The sequence below is a fragment of the Vicugna pacos genome, chromosome 10 (genome assembly GCF_048564905.1).
Source record: "Vicugna pacos chromosome 10, VicPac4, whole genome shotgun sequence".
NCBI classification, from domain to species: Eukaryota; Metazoa; Chordata; class Mammalia; order Artiodactyla; family Camelidae; genus Vicugna; species Vicugna pacos.
This window is the reverse complement of record NC_132996.1, coordinates 50,000,449-50,012,499: the sequence shown is the minus strand read 5'-3', so window position 1 is coordinate 50,012,499 and position 12,051 is coordinate 50,000,449. Positions and strand designations below refer to the sequence as shown.

At 40.0% G+C, this 12,051-nt stretch overlaps 1 long non-coding RNA gene across 2 annotated transcripts; it reads right to left on the bottom strand.

Annotated features, from left to right (window-relative positions):
* Positions 1-3,013: 3,013 nt before the first annotated feature.
* Positions 3,014-5,156, bottom strand: LOC140699005 (uncharacterized). 2 transcript variants are annotated; one of them, XR_012077030.1, is made up of 3 exons: positions 4,788-5,156; positions 4,476-4,596; positions 3,014-3,405 (listed from the first exon to the last, which is right to left on the bottom strand). It is a non-coding gene; the product is annotated as an uncharacterized lncRNA (long non-coding RNA). The 2 variants fall into 2 exon arrangements; XR_012077029.1 differs by having other exon boundaries at positions 4,823-5,156.
* Positions 5,157-12,051: the final 6,895 nt, after the last annotated feature.

Here is a 12,051-nt window from a genome sequence, read left to right as displayed (position 1 = left end):
TATTAGTGATAACGTGAAAGTTACTAAATCAGTTAATAATAAATCTCTGATCACTGCTTTAAATTTTAACTTTGAATGAAAAATATGTGATTGCAACATTCTAGAAAGACATGGAATAGAGTTAAGGGGAAAAAGCATGGCAAAGACTGTCAGCCTGCTATCCAACCTGTTATTCCTTCGTAGCAAAACCCTCCCTGCAGTGTAGGTGTGGCAATGAAACATTCCATGCAACTAAATTTATCAGCCTTATTCTGGCTGGGGTAGCCAATGAGATGTAAATGGAAATTTTGGGAGAAGCTTCTGGGAAAGTTCTATAACAGGAGCAAACTCCACCTGGAAGCTGATTCTTTTTCCCTTGTCCCTTTCTCCTTCTTGCCGCCTAAAAATTGAATTTGATGGTGGGAGTTGCAGCAACCAAGCTAAAACCAGGATGTGGCCTTAAAGGTGGAAGCCATGATAATGGAAAGCAAAGACAGAGGGAACCCATATCCCTGATGACTTCAGGAAGATACAGTGTCAGCCCACAACTGCCTACCCCTCGCTTACTTTACATAGAGAAAAATAAACCTCCATCTTGTTTAATCCACCATTATGTTGGATTTCTCTTACAGCTGAACCTAATCCTGACTGACACAGAGAGAAAAGTTTGAAATCTAAAGTCATAATTTTGTACGTAAAAGTTTATGTATGTGCAAGTTAACAAATTTTTGTAATGTGGGAATCTTGGAATCTCTCCTAGTGCTGTTGTGGTATAACACTGAATTTGCAAAGCAACTATCATCTTAGGATCTCAGAGATTTATAGCTAATAATTAAATTTTATACCAGCGATGCAACATATGATTATAGTGACTCAGTAGGTGAAACAACTAATGTTTAAGCCAGTTGATCGGTGTCTTACTGAAATATATTGCACCTGAGCTGTAGATTCAGCAGTAGAGCTAATACAGTGCCTTAAATCTCAAACACTTTGGCCATTGGAAAACATTAATCTTCCCAAATAACTTCCCAAAATTCATAAGGTTAACTTCTTCATTTCACATGACATAGCCGATTTTCAAAACATTCATAAATCTGTTGAATCCAAAGAAGGCACATCCATCATTTGTTTTTTAAGTGACCTCTGACAGACATGTCTATACCAGAGGAAAAATTTTACTGCACTAGTTAAGAGATGTATCAGCTGCAAAACATGCAAATGCAAGAGTAATTTTTTGAGCTAATAATTTTTGGAAAAAAACATTGTTTTGAGCTCCTATATGAGCCTCACTAACTGCAAGTCCATGGGGTATTATTATTTTTTAAATTGTATTTAAAGATGAGGCAGCAGAGGCTCAGAGGAGTTAGGCAGCTTTGCCAGCATGAGACTGAGACTGTCAATCAGTGTGGATTCCTATCCAGATCTGTCTCACTTAAAAACTGCTGCTCTTGTCTCTTCTTTTTGTTGATTGGCAATGATTACATTTTAAAAATAGAATGTAAGAAGTCTTTGCCTGAGGTGGAACATGTACTTTCCAAGTAAACTTTTGTATTGAAATGTAAGATGTTCAGAAAAACACACCAATCACAAGCGCACATTTTGATGAATTATCACAGTGAACATACACATGTAAGTAACCATCATCCAGGTCAGGGAAAGAGCAATTATTAGCCACCAGGGAAATGCAAATCGAAACCAAAATGAGACACACTTTCACACCCACTAGAATGACTATGATAAAAAAGACAGTAACACGTGTTGATGAGGATGTGGGGAATTTCTAACCCTCATATGCTAATGATACAAATGTAAAGAAGTGCAGCCACTTCGGCAAAATTCTGGCAGTTTCTTAAAAGGCTAAACATAGAGTTAGCCACTGATGCAGCATTTCTACTCCTAGGTATATATTCCAAGAGAATTGAAAGCATATGTCCATGAAAGAACATGTACACAAGTGTTCATAGCAGTGTTATTCATAATAATAGCCAAAAGTCCATCAACTGATGAATGGATAAACAAAATGTGGTATATTTATACAATGGAATATTATTTGGCAATAAAAAGGACGGAAGTTCCTATATATTCTACAAGAATGAACCATGAAAATGCTACACTAAGTGAAAGAGGCCAGAAACAACACATATTGAATGATTCTATTGGTGGGAGTGTCAGTTTGAAGGGGATGAATGGGGAGTAATGATTGAAGGGTGAGAGGTTTCTTTATGGAGTGATGAAAATGTCCCCAAACTGATTGTGATGCTGGTTGCACAACTCTGTGAATATACTAAAAACCACTGAATTGTGTATTTTAAATGGGTGAATTGCATGGTATGTGAGTTCTATCAACAGAGCTGTTTTTAAAAAGAAATAAAGCATGAGAGAGGCAGATGAGAGAAGAAACAGCATCTTCATCATTCATAGAAGTAAGTCATATGGTGTGGCTTTTGACCTGTTAACTAGATATGCTGGGTAAACGTCAACTCCAGCACTAGGCAGATTTATCCACCTGGCCCCCTAGGTAGGGAGGCCTCCACCAAGATGACACTTACACAGTGGAGGAGCATAGAACCCTTGCTCTCTGTGGCCAAGAGGAAGAAGAGGCAGTGGCAGACCGGTTTCCCACGATGCAGGGCCAGCAGGGAAAGAAATGTCCAGTTGCCAGCACAAGGCTGTGCCCTAAGCATACAATGGTGGGCCTGAAACGAGCCTAGTTATTCTTCCCATGCGTACTGATCAGAGAAATCACTCAGCTGCCCACTGGGTGGAGGGAGATACATATGGAGCGACCAGAAGTGCCAAAGCAGACACTGTGGAGCCCTCTTCACTTGGAAGGGAACATCAGGAAAAGGGAGGGGCAATTTCTCCCAACTCTGAACAAACAGCTCTTCTGTCCTTTTGATTAACTTTTTGATTCAGACCCCTGTCATTTCTTATCTGGACTGTTGAAGTTGTCTCCTGTCTGTTCTCTGACCTCCATGTTCACTACCAAGCCACTCACTCTCTGAGACTGTACTCAGACAACCTGCAGCATGGAGACAGCTTAAAGATATATTTTATTTGTCCTATGCAGCATTGAAATTTTAAAAAATTAATTTCTGTGGCTGATTCTGCTGGTAGTGTATCCAGCACATGTCTTCTCTTTTCACTTTATTAGTAGAGCCCTGCATTTGTCCAGGATGGCATCATGCCTACCTAAAGAATTGTATTTCCCAGCCTTTTTTGCAGCTGGGGGTGAGGATGTGACTTCTCTGCGCTGATAAAAATGAAAAGAGAGTTGCTCTGTGGGACTTTCACAAAAGCTCTTTGAACAGAGGCATATCTAACTTCTGCCTTTTCCATTCTTGCTGCCTTAGGTGTAGACACGAAGTGGCAGTGTGGCAGCCATTTGCAACTCCAGGGTGACAAGGTGAGGATGGATTCCACAGGCTAAAGGGATGAAGTAGAAAACGAGAAGGAACCTGAGTCCTGGTTCCTCATGAAACCACCTTTTCATCTCTGGGGAACTCTAGATTTGTGAGGAAAATTCACTCCTTATCTGTCTAAGCCACTGTGTATGTTAGTTTGTTACTTTGGAGCCATCTAACCAAACAGATATGGTACCAGAAGTAGAGGGCTTCAGCTAAGAGAATCTAAAATCTGGTCTTGACTTACTGAAAAAAGTAAGGCTCTGACATTGAGGACCCAGATTTTGCAGGCTAGAAACAGCATGAATCCTGTTAAATGATGTCAAAACATTCTCCATGGAAAACTGTCTTATTTCTTGGGACATAAACCATGATGATGTATGTTGTTGTTAGAAGGAGTGGATATCGTCCATGTTGACATATTCTGGTTACTCCTTACCACTTTCAGCGAAGTCCCAAGGATAGGGGTGAATTGAGACGACTTAGATGGGCCCAGCTGTGTGTCAGATGTGCACGTTACGGGCAGGAACCCTGAACTTAGGGAACCCAATAGACTGTAAGCAAACTTTCCCTCTGTTCTAGAGGGGAACATTTTCTCTATCTTCCCAAGACTGTTTTCGACACAAACACCCTTGAAGCAAATGGTGATCAGTGCCTCTGCATTTAAGATATCAGAGGCAAGAAACTCAAGGAAAATTGTTGCACAACAGTATATTGTCAAAGAAACTCAGACCCATCTGGAAAGAGCCTGTAATTCTTCAGTCACTTAGGCCACCCCAGGTCCCTAAACTCATACCCATTAGGAGTGGACTGGGAAGGTTCTGTGAGGTCTCCAGGAAAGGCATCCTTTCTAATGCCCTTCTTATGTGAGGCCATGGATAATAATGGACTAGGAGGATTCCTCCAGAGGGCAGACCCAGATCTTATAGCACCACCACGGCACAGAGTCCTCCTTCTCACTGCCGGAATACAGGGGTTGATAGTTGCTATGACTGCCACATGTTTCCCATTCTCTTACCTGAATTGGAGTTATTACTGCATTCCTGCTTCTTTTCTACCGTATGTTTACGATATCAAAGGCAGTTACCTTACCTTTTAGTGTTAAGGTCAGTGGGCCCTGAGGAGTCCCACCTGGATCTGCACATCATCCAGGGAGCTAAGATTCTGAGCTGGATGCAGTACTTGGATGAGATTCTTTTTCTACACTGCCTCCCTATGGGACAGAGAGCGAGTGTTTTTATATGCATGGGGGATATTTGCATTATGATTAATAGGAAAATTTTAAATTGTGATTGTTTGTATAGTAAGTTTAAGATAAGAACTTACTGATGTTGAACATCTAAGAAGTATGTTGTAGTGAACGTTCTCATATTTGTTTGGCTACCTATCACTTTTTGGACATACCTGTTATGATTTCCAGCCTTCTGATTCCCATTTACCTTGAGGGAGAATCCAGAAGACAAATTCTGCCAAATTTGACCTTAGTCTCCATCAGTTAGATAGACCCACTTGAAACTAATATTTGGAAGCGGGCAATTGAAGAAGAAAGCTGTTTACTGGGCAGAGGTGGTGGCGGAGTCGCTGGCTGTCGGGGCAGCACTGGTACTGGCACGGAGACTTCTTCCTCTTACGCCCCCTGGGGCAGCAGCTGCAATAATGGTTCTGTTAGGTCAGGTGGACCGTGTGGTTTGGGGTGTTGTTTCAAGACTGTCCTCAAGCCAGTTTACCCAACAATTCTGTGAGCTGCCCCACGTATTCCTTCTTCTTCTTTTTACCTTTCTATTGAAACATATTATGCATATGGAAAAGGCCACAATAAGAAGGTACTTTGTCTGTAGATCATTTAAAAACAAATAAATATATATCTAAAATATTATTATATGTGATATAAAATAACATATCATGATATATAATATAAAATATATTTATTTATTAATTCAATAGTAACTACACCAATTGCTTAAAACTTAACCATAAAAAGATTTTTTTTCCAGGGAGGACTATTTTATCACTGACATATTTAGAAGTGAACTATGTATAAATATATATGTATATATATTATATACATATAGAATATAGAGAGAACTATATCTATTATATCCACACACACATACACGAGTCAAGTCAGCACACTTTTATTTCCTTTAGTAAGCACTGTATTTTATAAAGACATTAATTTGGAGGACACTCAGTTGTACAGTTGGGCCCTGATAAATGTGGGCTCCAGCTTCATGTGTACATTTCAAGGGTAAGTCTCAAAGGTCTGAAATCTTTTGAGCCGGTTTTCTGCACAGATTACAGTCCTACAGATTTCTGCACTTAAATAGGAGGTTCCGAATAAATGACTAAGAGTACAGTGGTTGTAAAGACAAAGAAACAGAATTTGAATTATTTTCATTCTGTCCATCTATGTGAGTACTTGAAGTTTTTATTTGTCTTCGGAATTTAAAACAGTGAAACAGAGAGGGAACTGTAAGATGTAATATTTTTGTCTGGTAAATGTAAATATTATTTCCTATTATAATACATTTTTCAGAGTTTGAACAATAACTTTAAAATTGAAATTTCTTCTTTTTAGATTGTCAATTATTTAAAAGTGTGTATATGTATCTGTGTATATGCACCTATACACACAAGTATATAAAACTTAACTAAAGAAAGTTTCACTGTCTACATTTCTTTTACCGCCACTATTATTTTAGTTTTATTTCATGACTATTACTGAAAATTATTTTGTGAAGTAGTTGAGTAGGTGTTTAAAAATAAAGGTGCTAAGGACACCCCTGCACAAATCATAAATGTCTGGCTTAATAAATCTTCACAAACATACCAATGTAACCAGACTCAAATCAAGAGACAATATTATGGGAGCCTCGGAATACCCTATTGTGTTCCCCTCCAACCACAACACTCCTGACAGAGCAATCACAACACAATAGTGTAAACATTATTCTGATTTCAAACAGCATGGGTTAATTTTACCTGTTTTTGTGTTAAATATGAATGGAATCACACCATAGGTACTCTTTGGATTCTGTCTTCTTCTGCTCAACATTATGTTTGTGAGATTTATCTATATTGCTGTACATAGCTGTACATTCATTTTCATTGTATACAGTCTTCCACTCTGTAGATGTATTACACTATATTATCCTTTCTATTGATAATCGGCATTTGGGAGGTTTCCACATCTTGTAAGGTGCATAGTGCTCCTATGAATATCCTACTACATGTCTTTTGAGGAGCACACCTTTTATAGTGAGGTATGTATGTAGGGATGAGGTTGTTGGAACACAAGTTACATATATGTTTGCCAAACAATTTTCCAAAGTGGCTTTACTATGTTAAACTTATTTTTTTAATACGTTTTCTGCTTTATCATTTAGAATCAGTTTCTGTTCTTTATAACTAAGAACCTTGGTGATATAGTCTCTATTTAAATACTGGGAGATTTTACATCAAAATATAGATGATCAGTTAACACTGGGTTAAAATTTCTACTTGTCAATAATGGATTGAGGCCTCACAAGGGCTGGTTTGTCTCAGTCCCCACCACTCCCAGTTCCTTACACCCAGCCTACTTTAGTCATTCATTTTACATGCCTCATGCATGTAAGCATCTGAGTTTAGGATCTTGCACAATACTACTGCCAAAAAATATTTGTAAAAGTAAATCTGATTGTTGGCCTCTATTTAAAAGTTTGAATGGCTCCCCAGGGCCTGTAATACAGTCCTCACACTTAGGAATCACCTGGAGAGCTTTGCAGATTCTTGGCCTTCTGACCTCACCCATCATTCTTCTTGAAATTCTGAATCATTAGAGCCCAGGGACTTGCATTTTAATGAAGAAGCGCTAAAACAGTCTGAGCCAGGTGTTCCTTGGATTACGATTTGAGATACGCTGGCCTATTGAATGACATTGCAACTCCTTACTATAGCGTATAAAGGGTCACGTACCTCAGTGGCTACATGCACACCGACACCCACACCCACACACATACTCACACGCACACGCACACACACGCACACCCCAGGTCCAGTCATATCAAACTGTTTATACTTCCTTACACACCAGCTCGTTTCATATCCTCAAGCCTGTGCTTCCGCTTCCCCCTTGACCTTGACTGTCCACTGTCCAGTGTCCACTGGTGAGCACACATTCACTTCCAAGACTCTGAGCAAGCACCACCTCTTCTGGAAGGGACACCGTGTGTGGTGTGCACACTTCCCTCTTCCCCTCTCCCCAGAGGAATGAAGTCCTTCCTTCTCTGCCTGCTCCCCGTCTCCTGTGCACACCTCCACGTGTGGCCCCTACAACTTTGCACTATCCTGCTACGTCTGCCTGTCCCTACTAGTCTATGGGCCTCTCAACAGCCATGGCCCTGGGTTACTAGCCTTTGTAGCAAGGGCCTCGCACAGTACGTGATACTCATCAGATGACTTAAAGCGTTGAGCCACTCAGAGTAAAAATATTACTCTCTTGAAATTAAGCCAAGTACTGCAATTCATCTCTAACTAGATATACCTCTAGCTATGAAAGCTCTTTTCAGAATATAAAAGGGTAAAAGAAGGAGCTTAATAAAGGAAAACATATCAAGTTTCTGCTGATCCAGAAGCTCCATGAATGAGTAGGATTAATATTTCAAGATATGCATTCTAGGATTTTCTTCTAAAGTTTCAGGAGATCAAGGTCTAATGCCCTGACTCTAGACTATTTTCCTCTCTAAACTATTAACATCAGAATTAATCATTTCTGGCAGTTTTTCATTACAGAGAAAGGGTGTTCCAAAGCTTGGTTGTTTTGAAAGTGGAAACAACCCAATTACATTTGAATCCAAGGCAGAGACATGGTCTTTATGCTCAGGAGATCTGTCTCCCTCTTCTATACAGATATAAACAGATTTTACTTCTCTGCCCTTATATCCTACCCCCACACGCACCCTAATATTAAGCTATAAAAATTCCTTGTAATTTCTCAAACGCAAAGATTCTCCCCGCCTCCTTCTGAACTTGGTGAACTTGTGCTCGGCTGTCAAGGCTTTCTTTACATATTGCCCTCTGGATGAAGCCTAAGCCTTTCCTGTCTGCTGCTTTCACCTACACCCCGCCTGGCCCCCGCCTCGTTGGCTGCTCCTTATCTGTGCTCTCATCTCTTCCAGCGCATAGCACCATCACTGCACTCAGCATCCTGCACACATCGTGATGCTTCAGTTCCCGTCTCTTTCTCCTGGACGAGAGGGACCTCGTCTCATCTCTGTAGCCCCAGGGCCAGAATCCCAGTTGCTGAATCAACGCTTTCTGAGTTTCCTGTGAACTCATTATGTGTCAGACACTGTTCTGGGCGCCTGGGATACATACATCAGTGAACAAAACCAGCAAAGGTCCACACTCTTGTGGGGCTTACACTCCATCTGAGAGAGACAGATAAGAAGGCTTAATAAATAAGTAAATCATGTATTATGTTGGAAGGTGACAAGTTCCATGGAGAAAAAAAGAAAAAAGTCGATCAGGGTAATGGGGAGCAACCACGTAGGGGCTGGTGGTTTATAAAGGAGCGGCCAACTTACCCGCAGAGGGGAAGCCAGAAGCAAGACTGTAAAGGAAGTTTTATTTGACCTACACAGAGGGGACTGAATAGGAATTTCTCAGGTTGGAAGGTGGTAGTAAGAGATTTAAACTCAAAAGAACATTCCAGGCAGAGGCAGCCACATGTCCAAAGGCGTGCACAGTCTTAGAGTTGCTGATGGGGGCGGGGGTGGGAGCTCGGGGTGGCTGGGGGCGGGTGGCGAGGCGGCTACAGCAGTGGAAGATGAAGCTGCGAGGAGCATGGGGCCAGGATGGGAAGGGGCTTGCGTGCCCCGCTAAAGAGTTTGCACTTTCCCCTGTAGACAGCCAGAGTCCTGTTGATGATTTTATGCAGGGGAATGTCATGTTTATATTTATTTTTAGGAAGATAATTCTGGCAGATGTACTGGAGTGGTGAGAGACTGGGCAAGTCACTTAACCTCTCCCTTCCTCCGTTTTACCATCTATCAAATGAGACGAGCCATATCTGCTCTACTTACCTCCTAGGATTTTGGTGAGAAATAAATGAGATAAGAGATGGGAAAACACTTTGAAAAGTAGATGGTACTGTAAAAATGCGGGCTGGTGCTGTGTTATTTCAGCTGTGCTCTGTTTGGGAATGCGGTTTTAGAGAAGCCCAAAGAATCAAGGAGCAGAGCAGACCCCATTTCTGTCTCCCTCAAAGAATAAAACCCAATAATACTTTAATTTATTGAATGTCTATTTCAGCCCTTCATCGTACAAAGAGCTAAAGAGGTTTTTATAGAAAATAGAAAACCAACCCCTGGGAGTTTATAGTCTAAACAGGAGAGATATGATCCCTTTAGGAAAGGAAAACAAGTACATGAAAATATGACCCAATCCAAAAGGGAAGTGCTGGAGGAGGGCGGAGATTGAAGGAGTCAAGAGAGACTCCCTACCAGAAAAGAAAGTCATGTAATTTGCTCTAATGAAGATGATAATTTGATAAATAACATAAAATCCTCTGTTATTCCACTCCCCCTGATGAGGCAGAAGAGGGAGAGGAACTAGGAAAACATTTCACCAGGTAGAAAATTTTATTTCATAACCGGTTGCGTCATACAGATCATCTTTCCAAAAGCAATGCTAATAAATTATGACATTTTGACATTTTCCAAATTATGAGTTACTTGGTAACAAATATGAGTAAGTTTTGCTACGAAAATATCTGGGGTCCATCTACCAAGTGCTTTTCCATTCTCAGGTATGTTTTGGGTAAAAACAGATTGGAGGCATATTAAATTATTTCTCTAGGCTCCTTCTTGAATGCAAGTCTCCTCCTTTGAATTATATCCATTTCCTGCTAGCCCATGTTGTTCCACAAATACATTACGCTGAAAAATTTATGTCCATCTGCATTTTTGTTTGTAGGCGATGACGATGACAAGGTGTATATTTTTGTAAGAGTGGCAGAACTTTGGTGTGTAGGAGATATTGATAAAGGATGATGTAATAATTAGTTTAATAAGGGGTATATTAGCTTCTCCCTAGGTTTTGTAAAAACATTGTCTATTAAACATCCTCTGAGTTGGTAAATCATCCTTTTACTCAAGGTTTTTAGCTAGGAATTATATAACCTTTAAGATACTATTTTGATAAAGCAAGCATTCAACTGAAATAGAGTTCTCGGCCCATGAGTTCTTAGTGTGCACTTAGTATGTGCTATTAGTTCTTAGCACGTGCTTAGCACGTGGTCATCACCTCATTAAACCAATAACATGATTAAGGAAATAAGATTTACACATAAGAAACTATTAGCAAAAATACATTATAGTATAAAATATACTTACCAGGGGAGGGTATATAGCTCAGTGGCAGAGTGCCTGCTTAGCATGCACAAGGTCCTGGGTTCAGTTCCCAGTATCTCCATTAAAAAAAAAAATAAACCTAATTACCTCCCCCAAATAAAAATTTTTTAAAAATTAAATTAAATGTGCTAAATTATGAGGCATAAGCTAAAAGAGTTATGGGAGTGAATTAGCTTGGTTAGAAACAATTTTTTAGTTTCAAAGCTGGTGTATCAATGAATGCAATTGATAGTGACTATAAATACAACTGGTTCCCCTTGCCAAGGGCCTGGAATCCTGGAAAGAGTATGGCTTCGGCATCCAGCTGGCCTGGGTCCTAAGCCAGGCTGTGATACCTTCTAGCCATATGGCTTTGGGCAAATTAGTTAACTTCACTCATGAAATGCTGCTATTAATAGCAGCGATCATGGCTCTTGTAAATAAATAATTGCAGTTCCTAGAAAGAAGATAAATACATGAGCATTTCTGTATTTAGTTCTGTCTCTTAGCCATTGTGGGATATTTTCCTGAGAGCCCTCAGAACCAGGGAAAAGGCAGGCATTTTTCTGTTGAAATTGAGGATCATGTCCTTGGCTGGTGAGCGTGTGCCGTGGAAAGCACGGTTGGGTAGGTAGGGTGGGATGAATTACGAAGAAACTTGGAAATTAGGCAGAGTTATTAGGGCTTGAGAAGAAAAGCAACAGGAGGCCACTAGTAGGTCTTGAGCAGGGGACTCAAGATGAAAGTGATGGAACGTGGAAAGGGTAAGGACAATGGGTGTGGGAAGGAAAAATCAGATATAAGAGACATTTTAAAATGCCATTTTGTCCTCTTACACTAAATGTAACACATGCATTATAGCAAGTCGGGAAGTACACAAAATATAAAGAAGAAAATAATTACCAAAAGGCCTTCACAGGAGATACTCATTGCTTATGTTTTGCCATACGTCTTCCAAGTTCCTTCACATTCATATCCCCTCATAGACATTTAGGGAGAATATTGAAATAAAGGTAATGTAAACTTTATATGTCATTCTTCTGGGAAGCCTTCTTGGGTTTCCATGCAGGATTCATTCTCTGTACTTATAATATTTTATATATGTAGCAGGAGCCCCAAATAATTTTAAACAAAATGAAATTAATGCAATCGTCAGTTATTCTATGAACAATGTCAGTTATTCTAGGAAGTGACATCGGAATTCTTCTTGAAAGGAAGATTGCTCTTTTATTGTGCCTTTAGAGTTATGCAAAGGGAAAAGCAAATCCTACTTTGGGATAGAGCAGTTCAGGATG